Source organism: Tiliqua scincoides, chromosome 9 (genome assembly GCF_035046505.1).
Source record: "Tiliqua scincoides isolate rTilSci1 chromosome 9, rTilSci1.hap2, whole genome shotgun sequence".
Lineage (NCBI taxonomy): Eukaryota > Metazoa > Chordata > Lepidosauria > Squamata > Scincidae > Tiliqua > Tiliqua scincoides.
Window position 1 is genome coordinate 45,890,423 of NC_089829.1, and position 16,900 is coordinate 45,907,322.

Consider the following 16,900-nt stretch of genomic DNA (forward strand, 5'->3'; position numbering starts at 1 on the left):
AGAAACTCGTCCAATCCCCTTTTAAAGGCGTCTAGGCTAGACGCCAGCACCACATCCTGTGGCAAGGAGTTCCACAGACCGACCACGCGCTGAGTAAAGAAATATTTTCTTTTGTCTGTCCTAACCCGCCCAACACTCAATTTTAGTGGATGTCCCCTGGTTCTGGTATTATGTGAGAGTGTAAAGAGCATCTCCCTATCCACTCTGTCCATCCCCTCCATAATTTTGTATGTCTCAATCATGTCCCCCCTCAAGCGTCTCTTTTCTAGGCTGAAGAGGCCCAAACGCCGTAGCCTTTCCTCATAAGGAAGGTGCCCCAGCCCCGTAATCATCTTAGTCGCTCTCTTTTGCACCTTTTCCATTTCCACTATGTCTTTTTTGAGATGCGGCGACCAGAACTGGACACAATACTCCAGGTGTGGCCTTACCATCGATTTGTACAACGGCATTATAATACTAACCGTTTTGTTCTCAATACCCTTCCTAATGATCCCAAGCATAGAATTGGCCTTCTTCACTGCCACCGCACATTGGGTCGACACTTTCATCGACCTGTCCACCACCACCCCAAGATCTCTCTCCTGATCTGTCACAGACAGCTCAGAACCCATCAGCCTATATCTAAAGTTTTGATTTTTTGCTCCAATGTGCATGACTTTACACTTACTGACATTGAAGCGCATCTGCCATTTTGCTGCCCATTCTGCCAGTCTGGAGAGATCCTTCTGGAGCTCCTCACAATCACTTCTGGTCTTTACCACTCGGAAAAGTTTGGTGTCGTCTGCAAACTTAGCCACTTCACTGCTCAACCCTGTCTCCAGGTCATTTATGAAGAGGTTGAAAAGCACCGGTCCCAGGACAGATCCTTGGGGCACACCGCTTTTCACCTCTCTCCATTGTGAAAATTGCCCATTGACACCCACTCTCTGCTTCCTGGCCTCCAACCAGTTCTCAATCCACGAGAGGACCTGTCCTCTAATTCCCTGACTGTGGAGTTTTTTCAGTAGCCTTTGGTGAGGGACCGTGTCAAACGCCTTCTGAAAGTCCAGATATATAATGTCCACGGGTTCTCCCACATCCACATGCCTGTTGACCTTTTCAAAGAATTCTATAAGGTTCGTGAGGCAAGACTTACCCTTACAGAAGCCATGCTGACTCTCCCTCAGCAAGGCCTGTTCGTCTATGTGTTTTGAGATCCTATCTTTGATGAGGCATTCTACCATCTTACCCGGTATGGATGTTAGGCTGACCGGCCTATAGTTTCCCGGGTCCCCCCTCTTTCCCTTTTTAAAAATAGGCGTGACATTTGCTATCCTCCAATCTTCTGGCACCGTGGCCGTTTTGAGGGACAAGTTGCATACCTTAGTCAAGAGATCTGCAACTTCATTCTTCAATTCCTTAATAACCCTTGGGTGTATGCCATCAGGGCCCGGTGACTTATTGATCTTTAATTTATCAATGAGGTCTGAAACATCTTCTCTTTTAACCTCTATCTGACTTAACTCCTCGGTCAGGAGGGGCCGTTCGGGTAGCGGTATCTGCCCGAGGTCTTCTGCCGTGAAGACAGATGCAAAGAACTCATTTAATTTCTCTGCCATCTCTAAGTCTCCTTTTATCTCCCCTTTCCCTCCCTCACCATCCAGAGGGCCAACCGCTTCTCTGGCGGGTTTCCTGCTTCTAACATATTTGAAGAAGCTTTTATTATTCCCCTTAATGTTGCTGGCCATGCGTTCCTCATAGTCTCGCTTGGCCTCCCCTATCACCTTCTTACATTTCTTTTGCCACAGTTTATGTTCCTTTTTATTCTCTTCATTAGGGCAAGACTTCCATTTACGGAAGGAAGCTTCCTTGCCCTTCACAGCCTCTCTAACTTGGCTGGTTAGCCATGCGGGCACCCTCCTGGATTTAGTGGAACCCTTCTTTCTTTGCGGTATACACCTCTGCTGGGCCTCTATTACTGTTGTTTTAAGCAGCCTCCATGCATTCTGGAGAGACTGGACTCTTTTTACCCTCCCTTTCAACCTCCTTCTAACCAGCCTCCTCATTTGAGGGAAGTCCGCCCGTCGGAAGTCAAGGGTTTTTGTTAGAGATTTGCCTGGTATTCTTCCCCCAACGTGCACGTCAAAACGGATCGCAGCATGATCACTGTTCCCCAATGGCTCAGTAACGTTTACATCTCTAACCAGGTCCTGCGTACCGCACAAAATTAAATCCAGAGTCACCTGTCCTCTGGTGGGCTCCGTGACTAGCTGATCTAAGCCACAGTCATTCAGCACGTCAAGAAATCCGGTTTCCTTATCGTGACCAGAACACAAATTGACCCAGTCAATATGAGGATAATTGAAGTCCCCCATGATTACAACCCTGTCCTTCCTTGTCACCTCCCTGATCTGTTTCCTCATTGGGGGCATAAAGGACTGCAGACTTGAAGCTAAAAGTACCTGGGGAACCTGTTATGTTTGTAATCAGACCATCTCTTAATCCAGGCCAGCAGTTAGAATGCAGGCCAGCAGCCCTGCATTGTCACTGATTTACAGTCTATTCAAGGATTTATATCCTTGCAAAAGAGGCAAGGAGGGTTGTAAAGGAATGACTATATTTTTTGTAGCTCTATGCAGCCAAAGAACCTCAGCATTAAACTTTCTGCCTTTTGTCCAGACTCATCTTATTTCTAAGTTCTGGTGAGCTCTGTTGCAGAGCCTACCAGTGTGCGCTTTCCTCAGTCATTGTCTCAGATCACTTGGATTCCTACCACTGCAAGTCCCTTCCCCACCCCTCAACAGAACTCTCCCCTGTGACGCACGCCTCACAAACCAGTGCATCCCGCATTCCTGGAATCAATGACTTTCACATCTTAGAACCAAATTGAAGACAATAAATTCATTTGCTGTTGGCTTCAGAAGTACATTGCAGGCAGAGCAAGGTGTGCAGGAGAGTTGAGAACATCTCTACTGCTTGCTTGGTACCCCATCAGAGGAAGCTAACATTTCAAAGAAGTACACCAGAGTTCTTATCTCACAAATGTTGGAGCATCTAAGCAGATTTTGGGACTCTTTGACACATTATAAATCAGCAAAAGCATTTGTGGCTTATGTGTACACACGACAGGGAGCCCTTCGCATAAGGGTAACGTGCTAGTTGAATTTGCAAATGTGCTCTTGTCCATGTGTACTACATATTTTCATCAGTACATATGAAAAATGCGATGTGCAAACTGATGCTCAGTCCTCTGTACTTCCAGAGCAACAAGAGACAAGGATGGATGGTGCCTTCAGGGATGGATCCTGGCTGTGCAGGGCCCACTTTAATCATCAGTAAAATCTTATCTGTGCTGTTCTAGACACTTCTGACCCATCTGGTGTCAAGGCTGCTGCTGCAAGAATCACTGAGCAGCTGAAAGGAGCCGGGCTGAATCTGCTGATCAATAATGCTGGGATTGTGAAGCCAACTTCTCTGGAGACTGAAACACCCGAGTACATGTCTGAAGTGTACCAGACCAATGTGATCGGGCCAATGGTGGTGAGCCAGGTAAAGGCATCCTTGTGGCTCTTGCTTCACAGACATGTCTCATCATTCTAGCCAAGGTCCTTACCATTTGAAGAGTAGATGGGTTGTATGCCAGTGCTTTCTGGTGATGTAGTCCGAGGTAGGTGTGCCTGTTTCCTGGTTAAGAGCACCATGCTTTTAACTGCTGTGTAAGACAGAAGTTCAACAGATGAAGATGACCTAGCAATAGAGGTGTAGTGCACATGTTGAAGCTAAGTTGTAGCTAGTTGCTCTCCAGATGAATCACAGGACAATTTGCCATGGCCTTTGGTGAAGAACTGCTAGGCTTACATTTGCACTGCTTCTGTGGACTTTGTCCTGGTGACAAGCTGTTTAGTTTCCAAATCCCCTCACAGATCATGCAACTTTCTTGATTTCTTTCCCTTCCCCAGGCCTTCCTGCCCTTGCTGAGAAAGGCATCTCAGGAGAGCCCCCAGAAAGGGATGAGTTGTAGCAAAGCAGCCATTGTCAACGTATCCAGTGAAGCCGGCTCCATCACTAATCTTCTAGCATGGGATGAAGGACAAGTCATCTCTTACCGCTGCAGCAAGGTAAGGAGGCATTGATTGTGTGAATAGCGATGGGTTCACACAACTTCACAGAATGGAGATAAGAATCTGCCTACTGTCCCTCTCACAGCAAATCATGTCATCCCTTGCCCATCTTGGTGATTCGCATCTAGCTGTAAGAAGCTGGCTAGACTGGGAACATTATTGAAAAAGTATTTATTTATTATAATGTTTGTATGTGCCCTTCCATTAAAAAAATCACCACCTTCTTTAAAACATTATCTGCCAAATTAAAAACACAGCAATATAAATATAAACGAGTGCCCAATCCTATGCTACCAGAGCCACCAGCTCTGGCTATTGCAAACATCATATCATATCACGGGTATCATGCCATAAAGCAAGTTCACGGCACCCGGCAAGCAAGGAGTACTGGCAGTGGGTCAGCTCAGTGTCAGGAGGATTATGGTATGGAATAGCCAGCAGTAATTATTACTGCTGGCTGGCAGAGCAGCTTTTGGGGGCAAGGGAAGGTGGAACTGGGTGGGGGAGGAGAAGACTGGACGGGGGGTGGGGAGATGGTGGCAGCCTCTGCCACTATATCCTGTGCTTCCTCCCTGTCTGAAAAGCCCCACACAGGCCTCCTTGATTCTGCGCCTGCTCACCTGAATTCTGAATCTGAAACCTGAATCTGTTTCAAGCCAGTTTGGGGACTTTTAATTGGCCCAGCTGATTATCTTCAGGAGAGTGAAGGGAAATCTGAAGTGACTCTGTTGTTTCACCTTGATACCTCAGCTCCTTTCAATGCTACTGACCATAGAATCCTTCTGGGCCTCATTTTGGTAACCAAGCTTGAATTTCACAATTTTGTGGCAATTCTGATCCTTGCTGCATTGAAAGTTCCAGGAGGTCCTGATGGGGACTGTAATCCCTTCCAGTGGGAACCTTCCAGGATCCTCAGTGTGCTTTTGACATCTACATGAAATAGCTGATTACATGAACCTGAGAGCTTTTGCATGTAAACCAGGCACTGTTCCACTGAGCAAACTGACTCACCCCCTGGTAGTAATTGTACTGCTGTCCTCTTTCTAGGAAACTGTTTTGAAAAGTGGTACTGGTATATCAGTGCAATTTAAAAATAATAATAATAAGGTGTCTTTCATTGATCCCTCAGCAATAAGATCAACATCCTTTCCCTTCCTCAGTCAATTTTACCATAACCCGCTCTCTTTATTTGTTGCATTTGAAATCATAAAACGGCAATGGAGTTGTTTGAGGTTTCTTCTCCATTTTTATTTTTTAGATGAATTTGCAGTGGGAAGCTTTGTTTATGGTTGTGAATACTTTGCCCAAAAAATAAAACCAAACAGCATTTCTTAGACCTATGAAGCCTTCCTTCTGACCTCCTCTCATGAAATTGGGATACATAATTCACCTGCCTATTTCTGACATATCTCCTTCACAGGCTGCCCTGAACATTCTCTCAAAGTGCCAGTCATTGGGATTTGCAAAAGATGGGATCCTGAGCATTGCATTGCATCCTGGGTGGGTGCAGACAGAAATGACAAGTCCAGACGTAAGTGATCATTGCATGAAAATCTCCATGCAGATACCTTCACGTTTGCAGGGTCTCTAATCCAAGAAGAGCCCAAATTGGATATGTTCATTAACTTGTAGTATTTCATTTTTAAATACTCCACTCTGTTGAAAAGAAAACATCAAGAATTTCCTTCCTGAATCAGTTCAAAAGCTATCTAGTCCCACACAATAGCCACCAGCATGGGCTTACAGATGCTTAACTCTGTGATAGTTTGTGGCACCAACTCCAACACAAACCAAACAAATGTTCCTACACAGTATATGTGTAGGATTGTGCTGCTAGTTAACTTTTGAACCACCAATGGAATGAAGAGAGCTGCAGCTTAGAGTGGCTGGCTTCCACAGTCCTCTCTTTCCCTTTTCTGCCTTTTCAACTAGCAGGGTGCTGGGATGAGGATGACAGCAGTGGTTGTGTGATGACAGTGGCAGCTCCTTAATCACCACATTGCTACAAAGTAACTGGCAGCCTGATCATCCTTCTGGTGACTCACAGACTCATGATGATTCCAGGACTCACAGAGGGCTGGCCCTGAAGGGCCATGAGGTGACTGGCAGCTAGATACAATGCTACTATGTGGGACAGCTCTGGGAGAGGAGCTAAATGGAAGTTGTGAACATGGATAATAATAGAACTTGTTGCAGGGGCATTTAGAAGCATACACTTGGTTGAAGTTACTCATTTGTTCTCAGTCTTATTTGAACAGTGGCAGTCTGTGTCATTCACCTGTTTTCTCTCCACAAATCAGGCCCCGTTGCCCGTGGATGTGAGTGTGCAAGCGATCCTGAACACTCTTTCCCGTCTCTCTGAGAAAGACTCTGGCACTTTTGTGAACTGGGAGGGGAAAGTCGTTCCCTGGTGAAATACCAATTTGTCTGCACTGCAGGAAGAAGCTTTCCAGGAGTGACGAAAATGCCTGCGTAGCCTGGCCTTTTATCTGCAATTAATGCACCTTGTTCTGCTGACCATGTTACAATTCCCTCTTCCTTGTAACTTCCCTATTGTGAGCTAACCTTGGTTTGCCCAAGGGTGGGCTCCAACAGGGTAACTGTTTCCCCCCAGTTACGGACCCGCAATACAGAGGAATGAAGATTGTTCAGGACCAGCTGTATTCACCCAGCTGAATACAGCTGAACACACCCAGCTGAATACTGAATATTATAATATTCATAAAGCATGGCCCCGTTACTTCCAGCTCTTGTGTCATGGGTGTTTTGCGTGTGGGTATCTGGGCAAAGTCCTGACATGCCAAGTGGCTGACTCTGACTCACCAAATTACTTAGATAGCAGCTGGAGGTCAGGCTAAAGAGACAATTAGACATCAGTTTTGATGCCAAGCAAGTAAAGACAGGCTGGTAGATAGTGCTGGGGAGGAGGTAGCGGTTGTGGTGCATGTCAGCACTAACGACATGGGCAAGTGTAGCCGGGAGGTCCTGGAGGCCAAATTTAGGCTATTAGGTAGGAAGCTGAAAGCCAGGACCTCAAAGGTAGCGTTCTCGGAAGTGCTACCTGTTCCATGCGCAGGGCCAGCTAGGCAGGCGGAGATCGGGGGTCTCAATGCGTGGATGAGACGGGGGTGTAGGGAGGAGGGGTTTACATTTGTTAAGTACTGGGGAACGTTTTTGGACAAGCGGGACCTGTACAAGAGGGATGGGCTTCACTTGAACCAGAATGGAATCAGACTGCTGGCGCATAATACTAAAAAAGTGGCAGAGCACCTTTTAAACTGATCCCTGAGGGAAGCCGACAGGAGTCAAGGGGCATCCGGTTCAGGACTCCTCATCCCTATGGGACGAGGATGGGGAGGTTAGAGAACAACAAGACAAAGGCAGAGTAGGAGAAGAAATTGGGAAAGGTAGCGTGATGGGATGTGATAGATGGTTTGGCACAGTGAGAGGATGTGGGGACAAAGGAGCGAATAAGCAGCCCATCTTGGGGCATTCCATGTACAAATGCTTTTATGCAAATGCATGAAGTCTCCAAGCAAAGATGGGAGAACTGGAATGTCTGGTGACAAGGGAAAACATTGACATAGTGGGCATAACGGAAACCTGGTGGAATGCAGAGAATCAGTGGGATACCGCAATCCCGGGCTATAAACTCTACAGGAGGGACAGGCAGGGGCGTGTTGGAGGTGGGGTGGCCATTTATGTTAAGGACGGGATAGAATCCAGCAAAGTAGAGATTGAAGGTGGGTCCGACTCCACGGTAGAATCTCTGTGGGTTAAATTACCAGGCTTGTGCAGCGATGTAATACTGGGGGCGTGCTATCGTCCTCCAGACCAGAAATCGGATGGGGACCTTGAAATGAGGAAACAGATCAGGGAGGTGACAAGGAGGGACAGGGTTGTAATCATGGAGGACTTCAATTATCCTCATATTGACAGGGTGAATTTGTGTTCTGGTCACGAAAAGGAGACCGGATTTCTTGACATGTTAAATGACTGTGCCTTAGAGCAGCTAGTCATGGAGCCCACCAGAGGGCAGGTACACAGGACCTGGTTAGCAATGTAAATATTACTGAGCCGTTGGGGAACAGTGATCATGCTGTGATCCATTTCAACATGCACGTCGGGGGAAGAACACTGGGCAAATCTCTCACAAAAATCCTTGACTTCCGACAAGTGGACTTGCCTCAAATGAGGAGGCTGGTTAGAAGGAGGTTGAAAGTGAAGGTAAAAAGAGTCCAATCTCTCCAGAGTGCATGGAGGCTGCTTAAAACAACAGTAATAGAGGCCCAGCGGAAGTGTATACTGCAAAGGAGGAAGGGCTCCACTAAGTTCAGGAGGTTGCCCGCATGGCTAGCCAGCCAAGTTAGAGAGGCCGTAAAGGGCAAGGAAGCTTCCTTCCGTAAATGGAAGTCTTGCCCTAATGAGGAGAATAAAAAGGAACACAAACTATGGCAAAAGAAATGTAACAAGGTGATACGGGAGGCCAAGAGAGACTATGAGGAACGCATGGCCAGCAACATTAAGGGGAATAATAAAAGCTTCTTCAGATATGTTAGAAGGAGGAAACCCGCCAGAAAAGTGGTTGGCCCTCTGGATGGTGAGGGAGGGAAAGGGGAGATAAAAGGAGACTTAGAGATGGGTGGTGGTGGACAGGTTGATGAAAGTGTCGACCCAATGTGCGGCGGCAGTGAAGAAGGCCAATTCTATGCTTGGGATCATTAGGAACAGTATTGAGAACAAACAGCTAGTATTATAATGCCGTTGTACAAATCGATGGTAAGGCCACACCTGGAGTATTGTTTCCAGTTCTGGTCGCCGCATCTCAAAAAAGACATAGTGGAAATGGAAAAGGTGCAAAAGAGAGCGACTAAGATGATTACGGGGCTGGAGCACCTTCCTTATGAGGAAAGGCTACGGCGTTTGGGCCTCTTCAGCCTAGAAAAGAGACGCCTGAGGGGGGACATGATTGAGACATACAAAATTATGCGTGGGAGGGATAGAGTGGATAGATAGACACCCTTTTCCCTCTCACATAACACCAGAACCAGGGGACATCCACTAAAATTGAGTGTTGGGAGGGTTAGGACAGACAAAAGAAAATATTTCTTTACTCAGCGTGTGGTCGGTCTGTGGAACTCCTTGCCACAGGATGTGGTGACGGCATCTGGCCTGGATGTCTTTAAAAGGGAATTGGACAAGTTTCTGGAGGAAAAATCCATTACAGGTTACAAGCCATGATGCGTATGCGCAACCTCCTGATTTTAGAAATGGGCTATGTCAGAATGCCAGATGCAAGGGAGGGCACCAGGATGAGGTCTCTTGTTGTCTGGTGTGCTCCCTGGGGCATTTGGTGGGCCGCTGTGAGATACAGGAAGCTGGACCAGATGGGCCTCTGGCCTGATCCAGTGGGGCTGTTCTTATGTTCTTAGGTAAAGAAAAGCAAAAAGGCCAAAATCCGTCCACAGTTCAATGGCACTGAAGGGCAGCAGAGGCTGCCTAGACCCCTCCTGCCCCTCCCTCTCTTCAACTGCTGCTCTGCTTTCCATTCACATGGATGGAACCTTGCAAGTGAAGCCTCTCCCCAATACAGATGAAGGAGGCGCTGGGATCAACTGGGTGGGGCATCGCTTCTCAAAATCAAGTAATGTTTTTAATTCACTTCCAGCTACATTGCAGAAGAACACTGCCTCCACTGTGTTAAAGGCTCCCTCTGGCAACAACCAATACCTTCTTTCAATCCCTGATAAACAGGAGATATGCTTAAATCCATGTCAAGTCCTGCCTGCTCTCACTTTTCCCCCCCTTTTGCTAACAGAATGATATATACTATCAACAGTAACTAGCTGTCTTAAACTGATAGCTCACTAGCCAAGTATGACCTGATTGAGATCAGCCCTCTCAGATCTCAAGTTGTGTTTACCCAGCCCTGTAGAACTAGATCCTTTCCCTTGTGCTGCCAGGGAGTGAATCTGATATATGCAAAAGCTGTGAAAACAAGAGATGAGTGACTTTTGCTCCCTCCCTCCTTACATAAGTTCACACCTTGTCTCAGGGTGTCAGATTGGTTTACTTTTATTTATTGTTCTAAAGTCCAGCCCATCACAATACAAAGCGTATCTGCAGGTGCACAGGGTAAACCACAAGTAGACACACCTGCTTGCTCAGTCACTGGCCTTTATCCAGTCACTAAACAAAATCCAGTTATCAGGGAGTGAGTTAAGTGACAAAATGGCTCCCCGAAGCTCACAGTGTCCTTGTGACAGGCTCCAACTTGGGGACTGGACTCAGTGGTGTTGCCAGGGTTTGTGTCATCCAATGAAAGAGGACAGCACATCACCCCCATGAATGGACCTCCTCCCATGCAGTGGGCAAGGCAACACATCAAGTGGTGGGTGTAATGGAAGATCAGAAGATCATCAGGTGGATGCTGTGGTGTTGACAGCGATTCCATGTTTTGACAGCTGGCTGACAGCTCTGGGAAGGGCAGAGCTGGCTCCACAGCTGTAATCAATCAAGGCCGATGGAGACCTGGTCGGACACCTGAGCTTCATTTGACCTTGATGGGACTTTGAATGAGCTAAGGAGGTAGCTCACAGCTGAGCTGCATTTGCACTTAATGGGACACAAAGGATAAAAGGCAGCTTCAGAAGGACCAAAGGCTACCCTGACCCAGGGGAGACCTGACCTGACTGGACTTTGACCTTGGACTGTGACCCGGCATATTGACTTTGGACTGTGATTTGGCAATCTGCATTTATTGGACTGGGACTTGACTCTGAGGTGTGCTTACTACCTGGGTGAGTTAGCAAAGGGAAACTAACCAGCCTTAAGTGGGCGCGATACCTAGTGGGGAGGAGCTGTGACACAACAGTGGGCATGGTGGTGTACCATCACTCTGACCCTGCTGGTTTTTTGGCTATAACTTTTGATAGAATAGAGATATTTACACGCGGTTTGTTTTGTTGCATTCTGCATGAAATTATGCATTGAATGATTTATAGCATGATGGTATAATTTAAAAGTATCAAGATTTTAAAAATTTTGGCCAGTAGTGGTGTCATCCCCCGTGGGCATCCAGTGCGGCCCAGTGTGGCCCAGTGCGGCCTGCACCCCTCTAGTGTCTCCACTGATTGGACTGGAACTGGTGTGGCAGCTTACGGAGATGAAAGATCCTCTGAAAGACATTTCTGCAACCTGCTGTAAATATAATGGATCCCAAGGCAAGGTTAGTAACAAGTCAGTGCTCATGTTAAGGGAGAACAGGATCTTGGAAGATGTTTTCAAAGTTTCTTGGTAAAAGGGCTTGATGCTATGTGTTCTCACAAAGCATCTGTCTTCAGCATTTGCTGTGGTGCTGCTCATGTACAGGTGTTAAGCCATTGAGATAGCAGGACCTCCTGGGTGGGTGTGTGTAGCTGGGTGGGGCAAATGTGATTGGAACAGCCAAAAAAAAAGAAAAAAAGGCCAAGAGCCCAAACCATCAGGAGTGCCAAGACTATCAAGTCCCCACAAAGGAAGAGGGGAAACCAGCTCCTTGATCACTTGCCTGTGCAGACATGTTTTAAATTGTCAATGGATGTGCATCCAAACAGAACTTTGGAAAAAAAACAAAACCAAAGCTTAACCTATATCAGCATATGGTTAACCAAACAAACTGGCAACAGGGCTGGGCTTGTTTCAGAAGTATTAACCAAGGATGCTGATACATTGAAAAAGAGTAGGCAAAGTTATGGATCTGGATGTTTGCCACAGAGCAGTGCTGAGTCTTGGCTATCTTTCTGCCCCCAATTCTACTCCCTGCATGATCTGGCAAACAGGCACTGTAGTATTCATGTGGTCCAATTAGGTAAAGAGGCTCCAGGTACTTGCAGAGAGTGTTTATCCAGAATCGCAGTGCGGATTCCGAGCCAACAGGTCCACCACTGATATGGTATTCTCCCTTAGACAACTGCAGGAGAAATGCAGGGAACAACGACAGCCACTCTTTATAGCCTTCATAGATCTCACAAAGGCTTTCGACCTGGTCAGCAGGGACAGCCTCTTCAAGATTCTCCCCAAGATTGGATGTCCACCCAGGCTCCTCAGCATCATCAGATCTTTCCACAAGGACATGAAGGGCACTGTTGTCTTCGATGGCTCCACATCAGACCCCTTTGACATCCGAAGCGGCGTGAAGTAGGGCTGTGTTCTTGCACCAACCTTGTTTGGGATTTTCTTTGCTGTCCTGCTGAAGCAGGCCTTTGGAACTGCAACAGCAGGAAAGAGATCTGCAACTCAAGATCTGCAAGGAAAGAGATCTGCAAGGAAAGAGATCTGCAATGTCTGCAACTGCAACAGAAGGAAAAAGATCCTTCCGTCCAGATCAGACGGAAAGCTCTTCAACCTCTCCAGACTGAGAGCAAAGTCCAAAGTCCAGCTGAAATATCTGCGTGACTTCCTCTTTGCCGATGATGCAGCTGTCACTACCCACTCTGCCAAAGATCTCCAGCAGCTCATGGATCGTTTTAGCAAGGCCTGCCAAGATTTTGGACTGACAATCAGCCTGAAGAAAACACAGGTCATGGTTCAGGATGTGGACTCACCTCCCTGCATTACAATCTCTGTGCATGAACTGGAGGTTGTCCATGACTTTGTGTACCTTGGCTCAATGATCTCCAACACTCTTTCTCTTGATACCGAGCTAAACAAGTGCATCGGTTAATCAGCTACCACGTTTTCCCGACTCACAAAGAGAGTTTGGTCCAACAAGAAGCTGACGGAACATACCAAGATCCAGGTCTACGGAGCTTGCATCCTGAGTACAGTTCTGTACTGCAGCGAGTCATGGACTCTTCGCTCACAACAGGAGAGGAAACTGAACGCTTTCCACATGCGCTGCCTCCGACGCATCCTCGGCATCACCTGGCAGGACAAAGTTCCAAACAACACAGTCCTGGAACGAGCTGGAATCCATAGCATGTATGCACTGCTGAAACAGAGACGCCTGCATTAGCTTGGTTATGTCGTGAGAATGGATGATGGCCGAATCCCAAAGGATCTCCTCTATGGAGAACTTGTGCAAGGAAAGCGCCCTACAGGTAGACCACAGCTGCGATACAAGGACATCTGCAAGAGGGATCTGAAGGCCTTAGGAGTGGACCTCAACAAGTGGGAAACCTTGGCCTCTGAGCGGCCCGCTTGGAGGCAGGCTGTGCAGCATGGCCTTTCCCAGTTTGAAGAGACACTTGGCCAACAGACTGAGGCAAAGAGGCAAAGAAGGAAGGCCCATAGCCAGGGAGACAGACCAGGGACAGACTGCACTTGCTCCCAGTGTGGAAGGGATTGTCACTCCCGAATCGGCCTTTTCAGCCACACTAGACTAACGTCTAGCCTAGCCTAGCCTAGCCTATTGGGATTGTCACTCCCGAATAGGCCTTTTCAGCCACACTAGACTGACGTCTAGTCTAGCCTAGATGCCTTTAAAAGGGGATTGGACAAGTTTCTGGAGGAAAAATCCATTATGGGGTACAAGCCATGATGTGTATGCGCAACCTCCTGATTTTAGAAATGGGTTAAGTCAGAATGCCAGATGCAGGGGAGGGCACCAGGATGAGGTCTCTTGTTACCTGGTGTGCTCCCTGGGGCATTTGGTGGGCCGCTGTGAGATACAGGAAGCTGGACTAGATGGGCCTATGGCCTGATCCAGTGGGGCTGTTCTTATGTTCTTATGTAGACGCTATGCCAGAACCACCATCCAGAGCGCGATACCATAGTCTTCCGAGACTGAAGGTTGCCAACAATTAGGTATGGAAATTATCACTTCCCTTTCTGCCCAGCAGGGTCCGAGTTCTTCCTTGAATGCCAGCAGGGAGACCTGGTCATGCAAATACACAAGAATTATTCACAACTGTTGAGTGCGAACTAAATCATAGGGCTCTCAACTTGATTGACCTCATTCATCCAAACTCAACACTTACCGTTGCATCATACAGGCCTTTTAATTTTCTCTTGAATATCTGCTTCATTTGCTCCTCTATCTGTACAACAGAGGTGGGTGACCTGTCCAGTGTGAAAGCTTCACTGGTGGAGTCCCAGCTGCAAAATGAGGGCTTGAGTCTGATCATCAGCAATGCAGGTGTTCACTTTCTTGCCACATGGGAGACTGTGGAGCAACAAGAGATGCTATTGGTGTTCAGTGTAGTGGGGGCCCATTCTTGGGATTAAGGTAAAAGTATTATTTTCTAGTCTTTGTTTTGGAGCAGTGGAAAAGGCAGGAATGGGAGTTTGTACTCACTTATGCAGGAAACAAACAGATGTGTAGTCCTACCTGCTACATAGCATGGAGCACAGATGGAACTTAGGAGGGTTCAATGACAGCAGCAGTGAAAGACAGGGCAATATTTTACAGTTATAGACCTGGGACTGAACAGGGTCTAAAGAGAGACTGACAATGAGCAGCAGATATGATTTGGACAGTAATAAGAAGGAGCAGCCAATACATATACATGATGAACCTGCACATCAACTAACAGAACCACAGGTGGTAAGGCAGCAGCTGTTCTAGGAAAGAGACCAGTGGGATAGGAGAACTGGGCTTGTTGATGCCACAGGTGAAAGAAATAGAACTAGGCCTCCACCAGTTGGGGCACTGGTGAAGATGAGCACTGATCTTGCATCGTGACTGTATGAAGTTCATTATAGCAGACAGATTTCTTTACTTTCAGTGTTTAGACTCAGTCCTAATTGAGGAAAGGCTACAGCGTTTGGGCCTCTTCAGCCTAGAAAAGAGACGCCTGAGGGGGGACATGATTGAGACATAAATTATGATGCACGGGAAGGATAAAGTGGATAGAGAGATGCTCTTTACACTCTCACATAACTCCAGAACCAGGGGATATCCACTCAAATTGAGTGTTGGGAGGGTTAGGACAACAAAAGAAAATATTTCTTTACTCAGCGTGTGGTCGGTCTATGGAACTCCTTGCTGCAGGATGTGGTGACAGCATCTGGCCTGGATGCCTTTAAAAGGGGATTGGACAAGTTTCTGGAGGAAAAATCCATTACGGGTTACAAGCCATGATGTGTATGTGCAACCTCCTGATTTTAGAAATGGGCTATGTCAGAATGCCAGATGCAAGGGAGGGCACCAGGATGCAGGTCTCTTGTTATCTAGCGTGCTTCCTGGGGCATTTGGTGGGCCGCTGTGAGATACAGGAAGCTGGACTAGATGGGCCTATGACCTGATCCAGTGGGGCTGTTCTTATGTTGTGGTCTGGTGCTTGCATTATAGGGATTCCTGTTTCTTCTGAAGAGGGTAGCTAGAGAGTCACACAGGAGCTGAGCTCTAGCAAGCCAGCCATCATCAATGTATCCTCCCTACTCAGCTCCATTGGACAGGGCCTTGTAGTTCGGCCTGCCCCAATATATCCATATCAAGTGAGCAAGGTAAGTCTTGATTTCAGATCACTAAATGTTCCATCTACACATTGACCAAATGTGACCCCAGGACATGCCCAGACAGTCATCCATTCTGCCAGTCCTTGGTTTCAGTTTCATCTGAGCAGTACAAAGCACTGGCAAGCTGGAACAGGCTGTTGGATCAAGGGACTGAAAAAGAAAGAAGGATGAAGTGGTGCTGCAAGTAGTTCTTGTTAATAATTGCTTTCGTGTTGCAGGCTGCTCTGAATGTGGTAACTACATGCATGACTGAGAAATTGAAAGAAGATGGGATCTTGTGCATGTCCATTCATCCTGGCTGGGTGAAACACACATGGGATCTGAGCAGGTACTAGGCAGGGGGTGACAAGGGAACCTTATCCAGAGACAGCCTCAGCAGCCATAGTGCTGAGGAAACCCTGAGACCCCCGTTCATAAACAGCAGAATAGGTTCTATACCTATGTCTTGGCTGTACCATTTCAAACTACAGGTGAGGGTTCAACAGGAAGAATGCTCACTCACAAAACAAAGTATCAACCTAACACATCAAAAGAACTACTATATCAGGGAAATGGCAAAGCTACGATGCTTCTCTCCAGCATCTATGTTTTCTATGTCCAGGAAATATTTTTTTTCCCGTATGGAAAAGCATACAATTGAGAAGCCTCAGCCTATAATCTGGAGTGGTGCAGTCCAGACACAGATCTATCATCACCTTTTCTCCTGTTTGTGAGAAGAAGGTTTTTGAGAACAAGGCCTCATCAATTCCTGGAGATATTTCTGGTCACCCAGATTATATTTTTGACCTTTCCCAGCCTGACCTGTTTGCCCCACCTTGGGCTCTATGGCTGACTGGCAGGAGAACATGTCATGGCAGGAAGGATCTATTTGCTGCAAAGTTTTGCAATGTTGCAGGGCTAAGGGGCAGATGATGAGACCTGGATCAGTAAGGCAGTCTCTAAAGCTCTCCTTGCTCCATACAGCAACATGCTTTCCCTTCCCATCTCTCATAGGAACATTACATGTGCAGCGCAGCATGGAGGGCATTCTCAAGGTCAGTGTTTCTCAATGTTTGTCCTCCACCTATTCCTCTTCACCTATTCCATCAGAAGTGCCATCAGGAGTAACATCATCACTAGTTACTTCTGGGTTGGGAGACCAGGTGCAACACAACAAACACCAGTAAGAGGCTCAGAGTGGACAGGAAGGGTGTGGAAAAGCCTGCTTGGGGGTCTCCTACTGCTGTTTGTTGTGTTGCATTCCTGGTCTTGCTGCTGGTTAGCAGGGGTCCAGGGGTCCCATGAGTACCACTAGACATCACCTCAAGTACCATCGGTGGTACCCGTACCACTGGTTGAAAAACACTGCTCAAGGTGCTTAC

General features: G+C 47.1%; 1 pseudogene; it reads left to right on the forward strand.

Annotated features, from left to right (window-relative positions):
- Window positions 1–6,846, forward strand: part of LOC136660225 (C-signal-like) — an 11,027-nt pseudogene extending 4,181 nt beyond the window's left edge.
- The last annotated feature ends 10,054 nt before the right edge of the window (window positions 6,847–16,900 follow it).